This window comes from Mobula birostris, chromosome 6 (assembly GCF_030028105.1).
Source record: "Mobula birostris isolate sMobBir1 chromosome 6, sMobBir1.hap1, whole genome shotgun sequence".
Classification (NCBI taxonomy): Eukaryota; Metazoa; Chordata; class Chondrichthyes; order Myliobatiformes; family Myliobatidae; genus Mobula; species Mobula birostris.
The window spans coordinates 144,939,913-144,962,697 of record NC_092375.1 but is presented as its reverse complement, the minus strand read 5'-3'; the positions used below and the strand labels follow the sequence as shown (position 1 = coordinate 144,962,697).

Below are 22,785 nucleotides of genomic sequence, written 5' to 3'. Positions count from 1 at the left end.
GACTTGAGCCCAATGGTGTTGGAAAAAATGGTGCAATATTTCCAGTTCGTGATGTTTTAAAGCTTTGGGGAAGACCTGGAGGTGCATCCTATGTCCCTACTGCCTCCCTTCCTCGACAGCAGAGGTTTTTAATGTTGGAGATGTTTTCAGAGTAGACTAGAGGAGTAATTGCAGTGGATTTTATGGATAGTACGCTTACTATTAGAGTAGTGGATGGGATGCCTGTCAATTGTGGTTTTTCTTTATTGTTCTGAATGTGTTGCACTTCCTGAGTGTTTTTGAAGCTACATTCATTCATGGAAGTGGAGAGTATTCCATTGCACTTCTTGTAGAACGTGGAAAGAATTTGGAATGTCAGTTGCTGCAGAATACCGATCCTCCAATCTGCCAACAGTACTGAAGTAGTTGATTTGCTTCTATTCCCTTGAGTCATTATGATGGGGATTCTGCAGTGCTGTTGCCATGCATGTGAAGGCTAGATTGTCCAGATTTACTCTGGTTGGAGATTGTCAGTGCCTGGTCTTTTGGTGCAAATGTTACTTGCCACATATCCGCTTGTGCTGAATAATATCCAAGTAATGCTGCAAGTAGGACATTTGCTGGGGAGTTGTGAATGTAGTTGAGCATTGTATAATCATCAGCAAGCAATTTCACTTAGGTTGAAGGAAGGTCATTGCAGCTGAAGCAGTTGAAGATGATTGAGATTATTGCCTTGAGGAACTCCAGTTATGTTCCGCTGTCAACTGAGCTGCACCAACCACAATTATCTCCTTTTGTCTGAGATATGACACCAGTTGGTGGAATGTTTTTCCTTGATGCCTTTTGATCAGCTTAATAGGGCTTGACGCCATGGGTAATCAATTTGTGCCCATAGAATTCAGCTCTGGAGCCAAGGTTCTGAGAAAACCTTGAGCTAGATGGCCCTAGTGATGCTCAAGCAGGGCTTAGGTGAGCAATTTATTGGTAAGTGCTGATTCATGGTACTGTTGATAAAGCCATCTAACTAAATAAGCATACTGTTTATTTCTGAGACCGCATTGCATGATATTTTAAGACTATTGATGAACTGCTTGCATCCAGGAAGATTTATGGTTTGTGTAACCAAGAAGAGATGTGTTTATGTATAATGTTCCGAATTTACAATTGGATTGCTTTCCTGATATTGTGTAGAAAATGGGACACTAATTTATGAATGTTGTTTTTGTTGTGAAGAAACATAAATATAACTTGCTCTTTAATTGAATGGAACAATACTTACGTGCATTTTTTTCAGAAACAAAGCATTGGATAAACAAAGTATGGGGGTCGCACATTGTCACAGTTAAAAGAACTGTTGCCTCACAGATCCAATGACACAGGTTCTTCAGATACTTCTGTATGGAGTTTGCACATTATCCCTGTGACTGCATGGGTTTCAGGTTTCAAATTCAAGTTTATTATCAGAGGCTTGCATCCACAAATATTGATGCATAAAATTAGCTTTTTGTTGCAACAGCACAATGTACTACAAACATGTTAACATAAATTAACGTAATGTTCATTTTGTTGTGTAACTTGTGTACAATTTTATGACAAGCACAAGTTTAGAGAGGAAAAACAAATACAACCTGAAGTCATGTTGGAGTTTTTCAGGCCAGTTCAAGAACCTGATGGCAGAGGGGAAGCAGATGTGGGTTATTAGGATCCTATACCTCTTGCCTGATGGTAGCATCAAGAAATGGACATGACCTGGATGGTGGTGGTCCCAGATGGTAGATGCTGCCTTCCTGAGACATCAGCTTGATAATGGGAAGAGCTGTAACCATGACGGAACTGGCTGGGATGAATCTCCTTAAATTTCTAAGAAAGTAGAGACACTGGCATGATGACTTCATGTGTGTGCTAGGCCCAGGATAGATCTCTGAGATGTTGACAGCCAAGAACTTAAAGTTGCTCATCTTTTCTACTGCAGACCCTTCAATGAGGACTGCAATCTGTTTGTCTGACCTCCCCTTCCAAAATTTCACAATCATTTCCTTGGTTTTGCTGATGCTGAGCTATAAAGTTTCACAAAAGCTATCCATTTGCACTTCTGTATAGCACCTCATCGTTGTCCGTGATTCTGCCAATGGCAGTGGTGTCATCAGTGACCTTGTAGATGGCATTGGGGTCATGTTTGGCCATGCCGTTATTTGTATAGAGGGAATAATGTGGGGGCTAAGCATACAGCCCTGAGGTGCATCTGTGTTGCTAGTCAGTAAGGAGGAGATGAGATTTTCATTCCATATTCATTGTAGCCTCCCAGTGAGGAAGTCGAATATCTGGTCGCAGAGGGAGGTGCAGAGGCCCGGGGCTCGGAGCAGGATGATGTTTTGAGGGGATGATGCTGTTGAACGCTGAGCTCTATGGTTAGTGAGCAACAACTTGACAGACATATTCTGGTTGTTTAGGTGGTTCAGAGCAGGGTGCAGAATCAGCAAGGTAGCATCTACTGTATATATATTGTGCTGCTAGGCACTTTGAAGCGAGTCCAGGGCCTTACTGTGACAGGAGTTGATTTGAGCAAAGAACTGCTCGAAGCTCTTCACTGTGGGGCGGTGTAAACGCCACCAAGTGGTAGTTGTTGAGGTAGGTAACCATTTTGAAGCAGGTAGAGACCTAGTGGGTTCCTTCAAGATCTCGTAGACATTAATGTGTTACTGTAACTTGTCTTAATGTACAGATCTGTTAGAACTGTGGGATATCTGATTGGAATGTGGGGAATAAAAAAAAATTGAATTAATCTAAATGGGTGGCTGTTGGTTGGCACAGATTTGATTGGCTGGAAGATCTGTTTCTGTGCTGTATCTCCCTAGGATTCTAAAGCAGAAAATGCCCATGGCTAATTTTCATACTACAAAGAGATAGATTATTGCAGTGAAAACTAGATGTGCAAGTAATTGATCCTGAGGTTCCTCAACACCAGTCGACTGTTCTGAAAGCTTGGACTTCAGTCCATTTATTTGGAATAAATTCAATACTTTGTCTATGTCTATGCTGTCTATGTTTACCTTGTTTGAATGCTCTGCTTCCCACTCTACTCCCTAACTTACAAATACACACTCATCCTGCGCTGGTCACTTTTTGTCTTTTATTGCGGTTGTTTACATATTTATACTTCTGCCTGTTTTATTATAATAGTGCCAGTAATATTACTTGGAGAAACTGCACAGAATAGATTCTTTCGGCCCTTTCAAATGCTTCGCCAACAGCCCATTGATTTAAACCTAGCCTAATCATAGGACAATTTACAATGACCAATTAACCTATTAACTGGTATGTCTTTGAACTGTGGGAGGAAGCCCATGTATTCCACGGGGAAGGTGTACAAACTCCTTACAGATGACACACGCACAATGCTGGAGGAACTCAGCAGGCCAGGTAGCACCTATGGACGAAAATGCATTCGACTTTTTGGGCTGAAGCCCTGTGGCAGGACTAGAGGGGAAAAATCTGAGGAGTAGATTTAAAAGGTGAGGGAGGGGAGAGAGTAACACTAGGTGAAAGGTGAACCTGGAGGGGGAGGAATGAAGTAAAGAGCTGGGAGGTTGATTGCTGAAGGAGACAGAATGCTATGGAAGAAAGAAAAAGTGGGATAGAGCACCAGAGGGAGGTGGTGAGCAGGCAAGGAGATGAGGTGAAAAACGAAAAGGAGATGGGAAATGAAGGGGAGTGGTGGGGAGCATTACTGGAAGTTAGAGAAATCGCTGTTCGCACCATCAGGTTGGAGGCTACCCAAACGGAATATAAGGTGTTATTCCTCCAACCTAAGCGTGGCCTCATCACGACAGTGGAGGAGGCCATGGGTGGACATATGGGAAGTGAAATTAATATGGGTGACCACTGTGAGATTTCATTTGTTTTAGCGGACAGAGCATAGATGCTTGGCGAAGCGGTCTCCAAATCTACATCTGGTCTTACCGATGTACAGAAGGCCACATCAGGAGCACCAAACACAATAAATGACCCCAGTAGACTCAGGGGTGAAGTGTCCCCTCACCTGGAAGGACTGTTTAGGGCCCTGAAAGGTTGTGAGGGAGGAGGTGTAGGGGAAGGTGTAGCACTTGTTCCGCTTGCAAGGGTGAGTGCCAGGAGGGAGATCAGCGGGGAGGGATGAATGGACAAGGGAGTTGCATAGGGAGCGATCCCTGCGGAAAGCAGAAAGTGGGAGGAGGGGAGGGAAAGGTGTGTCTGGTGGTGGGATCCCGTTAGAGGTGACGGAAGTTTCGGAGAATTATATGATGGCCACAGAGGCTGGTTGGGTGGTAGGTGAGGACAAGAGGTGGCGGAAAGATGAAGTAAGATCTGTCATACATGAAACGGAAGAGATGCGGTTGAGGGCAGTGTTGATGGTGGAGGACAGGAAGCCCCTTTCTTTGAAAAAGGAGGACATCGCCTTCATTCTAGAATGAAAAGCCTCATCCTGAGAGCAGATGTGATGAAGATGGAGGAATTAAGAGAAGGACACGATGGTTTTTCAAGTAACAGGGTGGGGTGAGGTATAGTCCTGGTAGCTGTGAGAATCCATGGGTTTGTAATAGACAGCTTTTTCTCTCCAGTCCTGCCAAAGGGTTTTGGCCTGAAACATTGACTGTACTTTTTTTCCATAGATGCTGCCTGGCCTGCTGAGTTGCTCCAGATTTTTTTGTGTGTGTTGCTCGGATATCCAGCATCTGCAGATTTTCTCTTGTTTGTGATTCCTTACAGATGACAATGGAATTGAACTCTGAAGTCAGATACCCCAAGCTGTAGTAGCATCGTGCTACCCACTATGCGACCGTGGCACCCTATACTGTCTGACGTAAAAATGCTCCTCGCCTTTTTTGTCAACCGGTTAATCTTCAGACCATGCTACTCAGAGACTGTGCTGATATTATTTTGTGATACTTTGTGCTGGATCGTAACTATACACTGTGCTTGGCACCTTGGCCCCAGAGGAACAATGTTTTGTTTTGATGTATACATGTGCATCATTGAATGACACTAAACTTGATCTTGAAATGAGTAAAATCCATTTTTGTAAACATTTCTCCATCTTGCAGAGATTGATTCCTGTTCTTCAAAGCCGGTCTCCTTCAGCTTTGAATTTGAGAATTTCTCTTAAGTTGTTGTGTTATTTCTAGATGGCAGTTGAAATATTTAACAGTAAGGAAAGCTTTTTAAGCTTGTGTGCTTCATGATTACATTAGTGTACTGTATTTATTATTCCAAAGCTGTAATCTGTTAACATTCTTCTGTAACTTAAACTTGGAAATATACAGTTTGATATAACACTTCAAAACTGTTTCCCACAAGTGTTTCTGTAATGTAGAATGTTTAAAAACTGAAATATCTGAATCACTTGCCCTTTGATCACTATTGGTTTAATATTCACTCTGAAGACCAGGAAAATAGACACAGAAGGAAGCCACTTAGTTGGAATTTCAGCATATTTTTGTTACCGGTATTTGGGGTTTCAACATTCTAGGGGGAAAGAATTCAGAAACAAGATCAAAACAAAACGTTGACTGTTTATTGATTTCCGTAGATTTTCTCCAGCATTTTGTGTGTGTGATGTGCTGGATTTCCAGCATCTGTAGAATCTCTTGTGTTGTCAAAGAGCAGTGTTAGCTTCTGACTTATACAAACAGGCAGCTAAACTTCCATTTAAAATGGCAAGGGGAATAAAAAAGCACAAATGTAATATGATATACCGACTGTTGTCATTGAAGCTGAAGGAAGTAATCTTAAACTGTAAGAAAGAAGGAGCTTCCCAGATCATAATTAAATGGCAAATTTCATGGAGAGATCAATTGACAATTACCTGTACATCAAGTGCCAGAACTAACGTATCCTTCACATTGGGAGGACTTAATGAAGAGTAAAATATAGAACTAGATAAATGAAGGTTTGTGCCTTGTGAGTGAGAAGTGTATGGGATTACTTTCAACTGCCTGAATCAGTGTAACCTCGACAAAACCAATCAGAACAATGAACCGCAGACTGGGAGATCGTTTTGCTGAACACCTACGCTCTGTCCGCCAGAGAAAGCAGAATCTCCCAGTGGCCACACATTTTAATTCCACATCCCATTCCCGTTCTGACATGTCTATCCATGGCCTCCTCTACTGTAAAGGTGAAGCCACACTCAGGTTGGAGGAACAACACCTTATATTCCGTCTGGGTAGCCTCCAACCTGATGGCATGAACATTGACTTCTCTAACTTCCGCTAATGCCCCACCTCCCCCTTGTACTCCCATCCCTTATTTATATACACACATTCTTTCTCTCACTCTCCTTTTTCTCCCTCTGTCATTCTGACTATGCCCCTTGCCCATCCTCTGTGTCCCCCCCCCCCCTTTTCCTTCTCCCTGGGTCTCCTGTCCCATGATCCTCTCATACCCCTTTTGCCAATCACCTGTCCAGCTCTTGGCTCCATCCCTCCCCCTCCTGTCTTCTCCTATCATTTTGGATCTCCCCCTCCCCCTCCCACTTTTAAATCTCTTACTAGCTCTTTCTTCAGTTAGTCCTGATGAAGGGTCTCGACCTGAAACGTCGACTGTACCTCTTCCTAGAGATGCTGCCTGGCCTGCTGCGTTCTCCAGCAACTTTGATGTGTGTTGCTTGAATTTCCAGCATCTGCAGAATTCCTCGTGTTAACGAACCCCATATAATTGGCACCCTAAACACCACCTTAAACATTCATTCCCTGGTTCCGATCTGCTCATTTTGATCATTGGTGCCTGCAAATGTTGATGGTGAACTACTTGGCAAAGTTAATGCTTGGTTTTGGGAATTTATCTTAGCCATATTCTTTGTACCCCACATATTCACAATTTAAGTGAAAATGCAGTTGATGTGGCGTATGTGGAGAGAGAAATAGAACACTAATATCCGACCATTACCCTGAATTTTTAACTTTGCTTCTCTCCATGGAGATGTTTCTTGACCTTTTTCACTATTTCTGGTGCTTTATATTTTAATTTCAGAAGTCCACTGTGTTTATTACTTTGCTTTTGCCTCTTGGTCAAGATCTTTTGGTTGCTTCCTTTTAAGGCTGAAATGTTGGGAAGTCTTTCTTCAGTCAAGTAATCTGATGCTGATCAGTGTTGGGTATGAACTGCTTCCAAGTCTTAAATTTCTCTCATTCTCAGCAACTAGAACTGGACATGTTTGCAGAGGTGTGGTGCAACCATAGACTTACCTATTTATGTCATACTGCAATGTATTTTTTTCATTCTATTTGGAATATTGTTTATATCTCTTGGAACCTGGATATTTAAATACAGTATATTTATTCTCTGTTTCTTTTTCATTATTTGTCTGCTTCAGCTTTATTCATTGAGAATGTTGGCCTAGTCTTCTGAGTTGCAGTCCCAATATTGAGTGTAGTGTTGTCTGAAAACTTGATTATTCAGCAGAGAAATTTCAAAACTTGAGTCATTCACAAACTGAGCTGTAGTAATACTGATTATCTGAGTGAATGTGCTTGATGCTCCCCTTTCTTGATACTTTTTCCAGCGTTTTCTTTCTACCTACCTGTCTGACAATTTTAGTAATTTTTTGAAGTTTTCGCACAAATTTCCACAGCTTTTGATTTTAAATTATTCTTTCATACAACACTTCCCAAATTGCACTACCCTGTGATGTCAACTCGTCTGAAACAGTTATTTTTTTAATGTCAACATCTTAAGTGCTGAATCAATATTTATTTCATTTGCCAAACTGTAATTGTGAAAGTATTCCCTGTGTACTCTTTATAATCATTTATATTATCACATGCAGCAATGATATTTGATGCATGGGGCAGTATTCTCAGCACACAATAAGGTTAGCAACACTGGGCCGTTTCCAGCCTAATAGAATCTCACCAGTGTTGAATAGTTTTCTCACAATGATTGCATCTTGAATCACATTGCAAGTCTTTTTCAGTTCTGGAATAAGTGCCAGTCAGTCCTCAGGATTTATTTATTTTACGTTTTTAATCTTGTCGAAGATTTCCATCCTCTTGGCAAAACTTAATTTTGCTTGAGTTGCTTTTCTAGTTGCTCCTCTGTTACCTTGTAAATTAGACGGAGTTAATTGCTTGGAGTATTAATTGTGTTCTGCTCAAACTCATTTCTATCTTTAATGTTTCTTGACTCTATTGTAATAATTAAAAGAATTTCTACCCTTTATGTTTTGCATGTTCAGTTTCTTAGTCCAATTCTCATAAACTGGTTAAATCTTACTATTGGGAATACTTCTGAATTTGTATATTCAGCTTTTAAATCAGTGTTTTTTTTCCTGTTCTGACCGTAAGTATGCTTCTACTTAATTAAAGATGATTTGCTGTTGTTGATAACTTGATTTTTTACCCTCCCCCCCCAAATTATTCGGCAACATAAAAATGAAACAATTGCAATAATGTAACACAAGGGAATCTTCTAATAACCATTTTGATTCAAATCAAATTTTGAGTTGAATATCTTGGAACTGAGCAAAGTCTGCAAACCATTTGTTGATTATAGGAATATATTTTCCCATTATTAAGCGGAAGAAGATTTTTTCTTATTTAACGTTTTGTCGAACCATCATTATTGCCTTGTTGAGTTAGTTTCTTGGAAAGTCATGCAGTTTGTTTGGTATTTTATTCTGACATCATGGGAAAACATTCTTTGTTCTTATTGTCCATTGTGTTATGATTTCCATTCCAGTTTATTAAGGTAACAGTGTAATTGAAAGAGAGTATGTTATGTGTCTTGTATACCTGGTATAGTTTCTTTGTAGTTTAGGGTCACAAAAAAAGGATAGCAGTACACTTACCTTGTACTTGGGTTTTTTAAAGTTACATTTGGTTTATTATAGTTATTAGTGTAATTTATCTAATGCAGAAATTTCTGATCTCTTTTAGCAAATATCTTCCTTGCACTGACTTTGTGTCATATTTCTCAGATGAGATGTTAAGTTGAGGCACTATCTCCCTCTTCTGTTCTCTTCTGTTGATCAACACCAAAAATTTTTAAATAGCTCTGATCTGTGTCTCGGGTGTATGGGGCAGTTGGGTCCTGACGAAGTATCAGGAAATGCCAATAGCAATTATCTAGCTTCTACCATCCAAGGCCACTCCGCCTTTACATAGGACTTAGGTCTGGGTGCACCCTCTCTCGCTGAAGGAGGTCTATCTATGGCAAGTGCTTGGTGCCAGAAAAGTAAGCAGACAAATGGTGGTGGTGTCACCTAAAATCACTGAAGTCTTCAGCAGCACGGAGATGGATTCCAAGCTTTGGTGGAGGATTGTCTTTGTACTACAACAGCAAAGGTTGGGTGATGTCTAGTGTATGATTCCCAATTGGGAACACGGGTAGAGGTCAAGTGCTCTAGTTAGATGAGCACTGCGGCAACAGAAGACAACGGCAAACCACTGTTGTGATTTCTGCCTAGTCAATCGTGGAAAGAAACAAAAGAAGGAAACCAGACAACAGTGTGAATGGGGTTGATCCTAACCAACAGAACAACACCTTGCTCGGTAGGGGTCGCCATATGCTGCAGGTGACACCAGACCGTCATCCAGAGACTGTAAGCAATAGGGAAAGGCTAAGGGTAGCAACATGGAACATCCATACACTTTACCAGAAAGGAAAGTTGGACAACACATTAAATGAAGTGAAAAGGTTGGAAGTTGATATCTTAAGCCTGTCAGAAATTAGATGGACCGACAGTGGCAAATTCACTAAGAATAGTTCTCTCATAATGTATTCTGGAGGTCACCAGCATATGTATGGAGTTGGAATTATTTTAAACAAACAAGTATCAAAATGTCTTATGGAATATTGGGCAATATCCAACCGGCTGCTTTTAGTTAACTTAAGGGGTAACTCTTTTAACATTAGCATAATCCAAGTCTATGTGCCAACAAATGATGCGATGAAGAGGATGTCAACAAGTTTTAGAAAGATCTCGACAGTGCTTATGAGCAATGTAAATCTCAGGATAGATAACTAATCATGGGAGATGTTAACTCCAAAGTTGGACAGGAAAGGGTTGATAACATCATAGGACCTTTTGGATTAGGGGAGAAAAATGAAAATGGAGAAAGGTTTACTGATTGGTGTGTCAGAAACAACCAAGTGATCACCAATACTTGGTATAAAAACCATCCAGGTAGATTGTGTACTTGGATTAGCCCTGGAGATAGAATAAGGAGTCAAACAGATTTCATTACTATCAATGAGCGCTTTAGAAATAATATCACAAATTCTAAAGCTTACCCAGGAGAATACTGTGGTTCAGATCACAGTAATAGCTACCATTAAAGAAACTGAAACGTGGAAAAAAGAGAAAGGAGTATATGTTGGGAGAACTTAAAAATGATAGCATACTTACAATTCGAAACAACTGTAGAAGAACACCTCAACGAAAATGAAATGACACCTATTTGGGACAGATTTAAATATGCTATACAGCAATCAGCAGAGGAGATAATCCCAGTACAAGAAATCCAACACACCAACAAGGGGTGGATAACCCAAGAAATTTTAGATCTGATGGAACAAAGAAGGTTAGTGAAGAATAATGAAGTGCAATACAGAGAGCTAGACAGACAGACCAGACAATTGTGCAATATTGCAAAGGAAGAATGGCTGAATCAAAAATGCAATGAAGTGGAAGGTCATATTAATGACAGCAAAGAAATGCACAAGAAAATTAAGGAAATTACTGGAATTAAGAAAACCTCCTCTATGGGATGCAGAAGTTCAGCAGACAGATTCATACTAACAAGCCCAGATAAAGTATGTGAGAGGTGGATTCAGTATTTAGAGCAGCTTTTTGAAGATAATAGAAGGGAACTCCCAGATATTTACACCCTAATTCTGGCCCACCTATTACCAAAGAAGAAATAGCTAAAGCAATGAAAAGCATGAAACATGGTAAAGCCACTGGACCTGATGAAATTTCAGTGGAAATGATACAAGCCCTAGAAGATCTGGGCATAGATGTGCTTTTTGAACTGTTTAATGGCATATATGAGTCTCGTGTATTGCCTGATGGTCTCTTGAAATCATTATTTATAACTCTGCCAAAAATTCCTGGAACTATTGACTGCAAAAATTATAGAACAATCAGTCTTATGAGTCACATAATAAAGATATTGTTGAGAATTGTTTTGAGTCAAATTAAAAGTAAGCTAAGGCCAGAAACTTCTAAGCTGCAATATGGGTTTATTGAGGATAGAGGAACTAGGAACACAATTTTCATGCTACAAATGCTTTCAGAAAGGGCAAATATCAAAATGTCTTTTTATGTTATATTGATTTCACTAAAGCATTCGACAAAGTGCAACATGAAAAATTATTTCAAATTCTCGCTAAACTAAACATAGATGGAAGGGACCAACAACTGCTTCAAAATTTATATTGGAATCAAACAGCAGCAGTAAAAATTGATGATAATATAAGCAGTTGGACTAAAATTCAAAGAGGAGTTAGACAGAGATGTGTTGCCTCACCGGAATTATTTAATATCTAAATTCTCAGAGAAATAGAAGACCTAGATGGGATAAAAATTGGAGGTGTTAATATCAACAATATAAGATAGGCAGACGATACCACTCTAATAGCAAGTGCTGCAGAAGACCTACAAACCCTCTGTAACACTCAGCTATATTGGCTCGTATTTATCTAGGGGAAACCCTGTCCGCCGCCCAACCATGTCTTTCGGTTGCTGTACAATGCCACCTGATTCGACCTCAAACATCAATCATAAGCCAGCACACAATGTACATTTTACAAATTACACACACACACACACACACACACACACACACACACACACACACACACACACACATATACATATATTACTAGGACTATGAGATTAATAGAGATACAATACAAAAGGGAATGAAAAAAGCGCCAGACTTATCAAAGTTCAGTTTCTTAGTGCACACAGTTGGAGCTCGGGATCTTCTCTCTTCACCCTGTGATCCACTCCGACCCCCTCGACTCGCAGCTCGGGACCATCCAAAGTGATTGACCAGAGCGCTCCCAGCACATCCATCTTACTCCCGGTCTCTCCTCCAAAAGCCCGCCAAAAAAACCATTTCCCAGCCATATGAAACAGAATATCATCCCAAAAAAGAATAACATGGATACCCATTGGGTCATTTGCTCTCTTATCAATAAGATAACCCAAACAAACTACAGCGAGAGAACCTCCTCAGCATTTAACATAACAAAGAAGCCATTTTGATTAACATATACAGTAACATAAAAGAAGACACCCCTTACACTCCTAGACAAAATCTGTGGAATTCTCTGTCACAGGAAACAGTTGAGGCCAGTTCATTGGCTATATTTAAGAGGGAGTTAGATATGGCCCTTGTGGCTAAAGGGATCAGGGGGTATGGAGGGAAGGCTGGAGCAGGGTTCTGAGTTGGATGATCAGCCATGATCATACTGAATGGCAGTGCAGGCTCAAAGGGCCGAATGGCCTACTCCTGCACCTATTTTCTATGTTATGTTTCTAAGTGCAGAGTTTGGTCTAACCATCAACTGTTAAAAAAAAAAAAAAAAAAAGGAAATGTATGGTAATATCAAAACAGCAGGATACTCCCAACTGCCAATTGTACATCAGTAACCAAGAGATCGAACAAAAGACCAGCTTTAATTACCTTCATAGTTTTATATCACAAGATGCTAGAAGTAAGGTAGAAATAAAAAGAAGAATTGCCATTGCCAAAACCAACTTCCAAAAAATGAAACCCATTTTTACCAACAGACACATTTCTATGACAACAAGGCTTAGGCTACTAAAATGTTACATCTGGTCAATCTTGCTGTATGCTTCCAAAACGTGGACTATAACGCCAGAACTCCAAAGAAACTTAGAAACAACAGAAATGTGGTTTCTTAGAAGAATGCTGAAAATATCATGTAACGATAGGGTAACTAATGAGACAGTGCTCCTACATGCCCATACAAAAAGATCTTTAATGAGAACATTTAATGAGAGGAAACTTAAATTCCTGGGCCATGTCATCAGAAAGGGAGAAATAGAATGCCTTACATTACAAGGCCGTATGCCTGGGAAACATGGTAGAGGAAGGCAAAGAAGAAAATATATGGACACTGTGAAAGAACTAACAGATCCAAGTGTGCGAGATATCATTGACGCTGCGAGGGATCGTTTGATGTGGAGAGCCATGATCGCCCAAGCGTGTAATGCGCAAGGCACGTGAAGAAGAAGAAAATCAATGGCTTTGACCTGAAATGTTAAAAGGTTTCTCTTCCCACAGATGCTGCTGGACTGGCTAGGTTCTAACAGCATTTTGCTTTTTGTTCTGAAAGAGTAGCTCATTGTGAAACTTCTCATAACTTTCATGATTTTTTTTTAGCCTTTATTTAAATGATTTGGATTTAGATCTAATTCTAATGATCTAACATTGATGAGCATACACCATTATTTCATCATCATTCTCATCTTCTGAAGTTACCTGCATTTTGTATAGTCTTGGAACATTATTATTCTCCATTACATATTTAATCTCAAGTTCTAACTCTGCTATTTATGTTTCTATTTTTATTTTGGCTTTGCATCTCTTTTTGGCACTAATGTCTCTTTTTCTGTTCTGTTCCGCTCAGTTTCTTTGTGTTTGTCCACTTGTTAACTGCTTTCTGGACTATTCTGCAGTTCATTTCTTCCTTTTTCCTGTTATTTATCCTGCCTTTTCATTGATTTTCCCCCATAACTCTCACAACTGATATTGAAAATGATCTTCTTTGAGAAATTGCAGTAATAACTTAAATCTGTGTGATTCCCTTAAAATATCTCTGTTTCAGAGAATATCAAACAAAATGATCTGCGTAAGAAGGTAAATGAGAGATTCTGAGGATGCTGGAAATCCTAAGTAACACATACAAAATGGAATCCTGCAGGTCAGGCAGCATCTATGGAAAGGAATAAACAGTCGATATTTTGGGCCAAGCTCCTTCTCCCGGACTGGAAAGGAAGGAGGATGAAGCCAGGATAAGGAGGAGGTGGGCCGGCGGGGAGGGGTGGGGGAGTACAACCTAGTAGGTGATGGGTGATAAGGGATAAAGTGGGAAGCTGGGAGGTGGAACATGGGAAAAAGGGAAGGAGGAGGGGCACCAAGTTGCAGATGGAGTGAAGGTGCTTTACAAAGCAATTCCTCTGATCTTACATTGGATTTCACCAATGTAGAGCAGGCTGCATTGGGAGTTCCGGATGCAGTAAACAACCCCAGTAGATTTCAGGCTGAAGTTGTGCCTCACCTGGAAGTGATGTTTTGTGATGAATGGGGCCCTTACTCCATCTGCAACAACTGGATTTCCCAGTGGTCAATTATTTTGTTCCACTGCCTGTTCTTATTCGGACTGGTGCATTGACTCCTCTCCTGCAACAGTGAGGCCATATTCAGGTTGAAGGAGCAACACCTTATATTCTTTCTGGATAGCCTCCAACCTGATGGTATGAATGTTGATTTCTTTAACTTTTAGTAATTTTCCCACTCCCCTTCCCTCTTCTTTCATTCCCTAGTCTGATTCTCTTCTTACCTCTTCTCTTTACTTCACCAACCTATCACCACCCTCTGGTGCCCCTCCTCTTTCCCTTTCTCCCATGATATGCTGTCCTCTCCTATTAGACATTCTTCTTCAGCCCTTTACCTTTTCCATGTATCACCTCTCAGTTTCTCACCTTAATCACCCTTTACTTTTACTTTACTTTATTGTCGCCAAACAATTGATACTAGAGCGTACAATCATCACAGTGATTTTGATTCTGCGCTTCCCGCTCCCTGGAGTACAAATCCATAGTAAATATTAAAAATTTAAATTATAAATCATAAATAGAAACTAGAAAAGGGAAAGTAAGGTAGTGCCAAAAAACCGAGAGGCAGGTCCGGATATTTGGAGGGTACGGCCCAGATCTGGGTCAGGATCCATTCAGCAGTCTTATCACAGTTGGAAAGAAGCTGTTCCCAAATCTGGCCGTATGACTTTTCAAGCTCCTGAGCCTTCTCCCGGAGGGAAGAGGGACAAAAAGTGTGTTGGCTGGGTGGGTCATTTCCTTGATTATCCTGGCAGCACTGCTCTGACAGCGTGCAGTGTAAAGTGAGTCCAAGGACGATTGGGTTGTGTTCACGATCTGGTTGTGTTCACGATCTTCTGCAGCTTCTTGCAGCCTTGGACAGGACAACTTCCATACCAGGTTGTGATGCACCCTAGAAGAATGCTTTCTACGGTGCATCTATAAAAATTGGTGAGGGTTTTAGGGGACGGGACCTCCCCCATCCACCTGGTTTCACCTACCTCCTTCTAGCTTGTACTCCTTCCTCTTCCACCCCCCCCCCAGCCACCTGAAGGTCTCTTCCTCCTTCCTCTCCAATCCTGATGAAGGGCCCTCAGCTGAAACATTGCCTGTTTATTCCTTTCCATAACTGCTGCCTAACCTGGTGAATTCCTCTAGCTCACTGTATATTTAAAAAAAAAACATTTTCCAAGGTTTGGTTAAAATTTTTAAGGAGCATCAGAAAAGAGGAAACGGGTAGCAATCCAGAAATGCTCTAGGGGCTTGGAAGGCAGTTGAAGACATGGACACCACTGGTGTCGTAATTAAAGTAAGGGATTTGAAAAATAGACTTGAAGGAATGTTAGTATTGTTATTTTTGTGTGTTTGATCACCACCAATTTATGTAGTTGGGAGACCTATTAGTTAATGAAGAGTAAACTAGCAATGCAAATATGCCAGAGAAAATAAATTTTCATACCTTCTGTTTGAGTTTTGAAGTTCTCGTTACATGAATTTAGAACTTCACATTGAATATCTGTTTTCTTCCTTAGCATTCTGTCAGAAGACCTCCTGACATTTTTTTAATATAAATCACATTATCCCCAATAAAACTGTACTTATTATAATTTTTCACGTGTCCTTATTTATCTTGCAGAGTATTGTTCTGCAGACAATTTATGTTTCCACAGTTTGGATTGGATGAGCTTGCTACTTCTGGAATAAAGGCATGTGATTTATACTCCACATAGTGAGAGAAAAAGATGGGCCTCACCTTAACATTTCATCTGAGGAATGGTAACTCCCAATGTTCAGTACTTCTTTAATAAGCTAGAAGTATGAGACTGGAGCATCAACCAGTAGCACTTCTTGTTTGAAGCCTGCAGAGGTGTTCCTGTCAAGTTAATGCTCAGCTGACATCTGACTGAAGTACCTAAACTTTACAGATTTTTCTTATAATTCTGCTTTGGCACTAGAACAGCCATTCAGGATTTGCATGTTTGTGCTTAAGTAAGCATAACTAAAGGCAAGAATAGATTCACTGGAATTGCTTAGTAGTGTAAACAACACTTGTGAAGTGGAAACATTTAATATTTTGGGGCAATGCCCTTTCATCAGAACTACTTCTCAACAAAGAGTGATATTCATGTTTGGTTAAGCAAAGAACAATACTTGTAATACTAAAGAACTTTACTACAGCACATTAACAATCAACTAACAGTGATATTCAAGATTCAAGATCGTTTAATGTCATTTTCAGTACACAAGTGTAAAGGAGAATGAAATAATTGTTACTCTGGCTCCAATGCAGTACAAAAAATACACCATAACAAACAAAATAGTTAAAAAACACAATAAATATAAATATGCAAGATAGCTTGTATGTCCATAAAGGCTCAGGAGTGTCTGTACATAAGGTGACTGACAGGAAATGATAAAGTTGTGAAGGTTGGAGGCGTGAAGGGGTTGGTTAGTGGGTGGACGTGTTGATCAGCCTTGCTGCTTGGGGAAAGTAACTGTTTTGAGTCTGGTCTTGGTGTGGCTGCTATGTAGCCTTGCTGATGTGAATTGGACAATCAGTCCAAGAGCAGCGTGGGTGGGATTCTTCATGATGTTACTGGCCTTTTTCTGGTATCTTTCTGTATATGTGTTCTTGATGGTGGGTAGCCTGGTGCCAGTGGCGTGTTGAGCAGTTTTGACTACCCATTGTGGAGTCTTCCTGTCCAATGCAGTGCAGTTTCCATATCATGCAGTGATGCAGCTTGTTAGGATGCTCTCTGCTGCACATCTGTAGAATGACATGAGCTTAGATGTGCACAGTCCAGTCCTGTTCTGCCTCCTCAGAAAGTAGAGGCTTTGGTGAACTTTCCTGATTGTGTAGAATGTGTTCTGGGACCTTGCGTGATGTGTACTCCCAGGAATTTTAAACTGATTGTAGCAACTGCTGTGCCACTGATGTAAAGAGGGGTGTGAGCAGTGCAAGTTCTCCTGAAGCTGATAACTATCTCCTTTGTCTTGTTGACATTGAGGAAGAAACTATTTGCCTGGCACTAGGCCTCGAGCTCTTCCGCATCCTCACTCTAGTCCGAGGATATACCTGAGAATCAGATTGGTGCTATTAACTGAGCTACAAGTAAGTTAAAACAAAGGATAAATTACTATTTCTGCCCCCCACATACACATCATTGCTTAACTACAATTGATTTTTGAATGTGAGTCTATTTGAATTTGAGTAACATTTAGAATACAAGCCAATAGAGAGATTGGTAAAGGAATTTCTTTGCTTAATGTAATGGGATTCTGGTTTCTGAATATATACATGGAGCTCTAACTAAGATGAACTTGGAAGGCATGGTCTAAATGATGAGGAAAGGTGTCAATATTCAGAAGGATCTGTATGTCACTGAAAGCTATGGCAAGTAATATGTTGGCCTATATTGCAAGAAGAATTGTCTGCAAGTGTAGTGATGTAGTATGAAACCATAGTGAGATTGAAGGTGGTATTTTGTTTATAAAAAGCAATTAAATAGGATCTATACTCTTTTTGAGTTCAGTAGAATGGGAGGTGATCTCATTGCGTTTTTAAGTAGCTTGATGGGGCAGATGTGCAGTTGATGTTTTCCTTGCCTGTGGGGATCATGGTCTCATATTGGACATTTCGTGGCAGGAATGAAAAATTTCTTCACCCAGTATTTTAGATTAATTGTGGAATATGAGGTTAATGTGAGCAGGTGGCACTGGCTTAAAAAATGCCAACCATGATCTGAGTAACTTACTCCTGCTTCTGTGTCTTATTTTCTTATAGAGGAAGATGGGGAATAAATTAAGAAAAACATTGTAACTTTGGGTTAAGGTGGAGAAAAAAATCTTGGGAGACGTTTGGTTTTCAAAGTTTAAAAGTAAATTTATTATCAAAATATATATGTCTCCATGTATAAGATGATTCATTTTCTTGAGGGCATACCCAATAATTCCTTAATAGAAAAATAACCGTAATAGAATCAGTGGAAGGTTGCACCAACTTGTATTTTTGTGTGTGAGGAGGAGGACATGCAACAGAGAAAACTGTAAAGGTGGTTTCAATTTTGTGCTCGCAAGAAGGATCGTGTGCCCCTGCTTTGAGTTTAATTCTACATGTTGGATACGTTGTTTCTTTGTTTTATTCTGTATTTTTTTAAACTGTAGGTGACCATTTCATAACGAAAGAACTACTCTGAAGATCTGCTGCATCAACAAGAAAGAAAAACGTGGGAACCTTTTCTTTAGAAGCAAGTACTCTTTTAATAAATTTTCTTTAGATGTGGGTAGCATTGGTAAGGTCAACACTTGGGTATGATGCACTTCAAGTTAAAGCATTTTCTGAAAAATATCAGTGAGCAAAGCAAAAGGTCATGAAACAAACACAGTTTATTCATTATCTTTATTTTAACAACGTCACAAAGGCACTTGAGTCTTCAAAGCAAAGTGTTTTGATTCTAGTCATGCAGACTGCTCTTGTACTGTAAAACGTTGAATATTTTACCCTATAGATGTATGAAGTTACACTAATAACCTTGAGGCAGATTATATCTTAGTCTTTTTTTTGCTGGCATACCAGTTGTTTAAACAATTGATGAGGGAGAAAAGGGAGAAAGCTGCACAAGAATGGCAGCTACAGTGTGGACATTCGCTTGAACCCAAAGAGAACCAACAACACATTATCTGTTTTGGTAAGTGTATATGAAGTAGAAGCAGGAGTAAGCCATACTGCCTATTGAACATCTTCTGCCATTCATATCATGGCAGATTTGATCTTTGGTCTCAGCTCCAGTTTCCTAGCTGATTCTCTAAGTCATTATATCCACTGTTGTTGGGGAAAAAAAGAACTCTTTCATCCATCTGTACACCAGTTGACAACCTCCACAGCTTTCTGGGATTGAACATATCAAAATTCATTTCTGTCTGAGAAAAGAAATTCCTCTTCAACTCAGACTTAAGGTTCAACCCCTTTTTTTTCTCAGATTACCTTCCTCAACCCCAGATTTAGATTCTCATTGCATATTCTGCCCCCGAAATAAGTCTCACAACATTTACCCTGCCAGGCCCTCAAGAACCTACAAAACCATATAACCATACAACAATTACAGCACGGAAACAGGCCATCTCGGCCCTTCTAGTCCGTGCCGAACTCTTACCCTATCCTATTCCCACCAATCTGCACTCAGCCCATAACCCTCCATTCCTTTCCTGTCCATATATCTATCCAATTTAACTTTAAACGACAGCATAGAACCTGCCTCAACCACTTCTGCTGGAAGCTCATTCCACACAGCTACCACTCTCTGAGTAAAGAAGTTCCCCCTCATGTTACCCCTAAACTTTTGTCCTCTAATTCTCAACTCATGCCCTCTTGTTTGAATCTTCCCCACTCTCAATGGAAAAAATCTAACCACGTCAACTCTATCAATCCCCCCCATAACTTTAAACACCTCTATTAAGTCTCCTTTCAACCTTTTACGCGCCAAAGAATAAAGACCTAACTTGTTCAACCTTTCTCTGTAACTTAGGTGCTGAAACCCAGACAACATTTTAGTAAACCTCCTCTGTACTCTCTCAATTTTATTGACATCTTTTCTATAATTCGGTGACCAGAACCGTACACAATACTCCAGATTTGGCCTTACCAATGCCTTATACAAATTCAACATTACGTCCCAACTCCTACACTCAATGCTCTGATTAATAAAGGCCAGCAAACCAAAAGCTTTCTTCACCACACTATCCACATGAGATTCCACCTTCAGGGAACTATGCACCATTATTCCTAGATCCCTCTGTTCTAAGGCATTCTTTAATGTCCTATCATTTACCATGTATGTCCTATTTTGATTAGTCCTACCAAAATGTAGCACCTCACATTTTTCAGCATTAAACTCCACCTGCCATCTTTTAGCCCACTTTTCTAATTGTCCTAAATCTCTCTGCAAGTTTTGAAAACCTACCTCATCATCCACAACTCCACCTATCTTAGTATCATCTGCATACTTACTAATCCAATTTACCACCCCATCATCCAGATCATTAATATATATGACAAACAACATTGGATCCAGTACAGATCCCTGAGGCACACCACTAGTCACCGGCCTCCAATCTGATACACAGTTATCCACCACTACTCTCTGGCGTCTCCCATCCAGCCACTGCTGAATCCATTTTACTACTTTCATATTAATGCCTAACGATTGAACCTTCCTAACTAACCTTCCGTGTGGAACCTTGTCAAAGGCCTTACTGAAGTCCATACAGACAACATCCACCGTTTTACCCTCGTCAACTTTCTTAGTAACCTCATCAAAAAATTCAGTAAGATTTGTCAAACATGACCTTCCATGTACAAATCCATGTTGACTGTTCCTAATCAGACCCTGTCTATCCAGAAGATTATATATACTATCTCTAAGAATACTTTCCATCAATTTACCCACCACTGACGTCAAACTCACAGGCCGATAATTGCCAGGTTTACTCTTAGAACCCTTTTTAAACAATGGAACCACATGAGCAATACGCCAATCCTCCGGCACCATTCCCATTTCTAATGACATTTGAAATATTTCTGTCAGAGCCCCTGTTATTTCTACACTAACTTCCCTCAAAGTCCTAGGGAATATCTTGTCCGGACCCGAAGACTTATCCACTTTTGTATTCCTTAAAAGTGTCAGTACTTCCTCTTCTTTAATTGTCATACTTTCCATAACTACCCTTCTTGTTTCCTTTCTCTTACACAATTCAATATCCTTCTCCTTAGTGAATACCGAAGAAAAGAAATTGTTCAAAATCTCCCCCATCTCTTTTGGCTCCGCACATAGCCGTCCACTCTGATTCTCCAAGGGACCAATTTTATCCCTCACTATCCTTTTGCTACTAACATAACTGTAGAAACCCACTGGATTTATTTTCACCTTACTTGCCAAAGCAGCCTCGTATCTTTTTTTAGCTTTTCTAATTTCTTTCTGAAGATTCTTTTTACATTCTTTATATTCCTTGAGTACCTCATTATCTCCAAGCTGCCTATATTTATTGAAGATCCCTCTCTTTTTCCGAACCAAGTTTCCTATATCCCTTGAAAACCATGGCTCTCTCAAACTTTTAACCTTTCCTTTCAACCTAATGGGAACATAAGATTCTGAACCCTCAAAATTTCACCTTTAAATTACCTCCATTTCTCTGTTACATCCTTCCCATAAAACAGATTTTTCCAATCCACTCCTTCTAAATCCTTTTGCATCTCCTCAGAGTTAGCCTTTCTCCAATCAAAAATCTCAATCCTAGGTCCAGTCCTATCCTTCTCCATAATTACACTGAAACTAATTGTATTGTGATCACTGGACCCGAAATGCTCCCCAACAAATACCTCCGTCACCTGCTCTGTCTCATTCCCTAACAGGAGATCCAACACTGCCCCTTCTCTAGTTGGTACCTCTATGTATTGCTTCAAAAAACTATCCTGCACACATTTTACAAACTCCAAACTATCCAGCCCTTTTACAGAATGGGCTTCCCAGTCTATGTGTGGAAAATTAAAATCTCCCGCAATCACAACCTTGTGCTTACTACAAGTATCTGCTATCTCCTTACAAATTTGCTCCTCCAGTTCTCGGTCCCCATTAGGTGGTCTATAATACACCCCTATAAGCGTCACAACACCTTTCCTATTCCTCAATTCCACCCAAATAGCCTCCCTAGACGAGTCCACTAATCTATCCTGCCAGAGCACCGCTGTGACATAATCTCTGACAAGCAATGCAACACCTCCCCCTCTTGCCTCACCTTTTCTATCACACCTGAAGCAACGAAATCCTGGAATATTTAGTTGCCAATCACACTCCTCCTGTAACCACGTTTCAGTAATAGCTACAACATCATATTTCCAGGTATCAATCCATGCTCTAAACTCATCCACCTTTCTCACAATACTCCTAGCATTAAAATAGATGCATTTAAGAAACTCTCCACCTCCCACTCTCTGCTTATCCTTAATTGAGCAAACAACTTTGTTATCATCTTCTTCTTTTTCCCTTACATCAACCTCCCCTCTCCTAGTCTCCTTAATTTGATTCCCTCCCCCCAACCATTCTAGTTTAAAGTCACCTTAGTAGCCCTCACAAACCTCCCCACCAGGATGTTGGTCCCCCTATGATTCAAGTGCAACCTGGCCCTTTTGTACAGGTCATGTCTGCGCCAATAGTGGTCCCAATGATCCAAAAACTCGAATCCCTACCCCTTGCTCCAATCTCTCAGCCACGCATTTATCCTACATCTCATTGCATTCCTACTCTCACTGTCGCGTAGCACAGGCAGTAATCCCGAGATTACTACATTTTTCGTCCTTTTTTTCAACTCTCTTCCTAACTCCCTATATTCTTCTTTCAGGACATCTCCCCTTTTCCAACCTATGTCATTGGTGCCTATATGTACCATGACTTCTGGCTCCTCTCCCTCCCACTTCAAGATCT

At 40.3% G+C, this 22,785-nt stretch overlaps 1 protein-coding gene across 5 annotated transcripts in view; it reads left to right on the top strand.

Moving 5' to 3' along the window:
• Window positions 1-22,785, top strand: part of LOC140199430 (microtubule-associated protein 2-like) — a 316,902-nt gene that overhangs the window by 19,419 nt on the left and 274,698 nt on the right. For all 5 annotated transcript variants that reach the window (XM_072261524.1, XM_072261527.1, XM_072261526.1 and 2 more), the window contains exon 2: window positions 18,473-18,555. The gene's annotated coding sequence lies outside the window, so the exon portion shown is untranslated. The remainder of the gene's footprint in view (window positions 1-18,472; window positions 18,556-22,785) is intronic.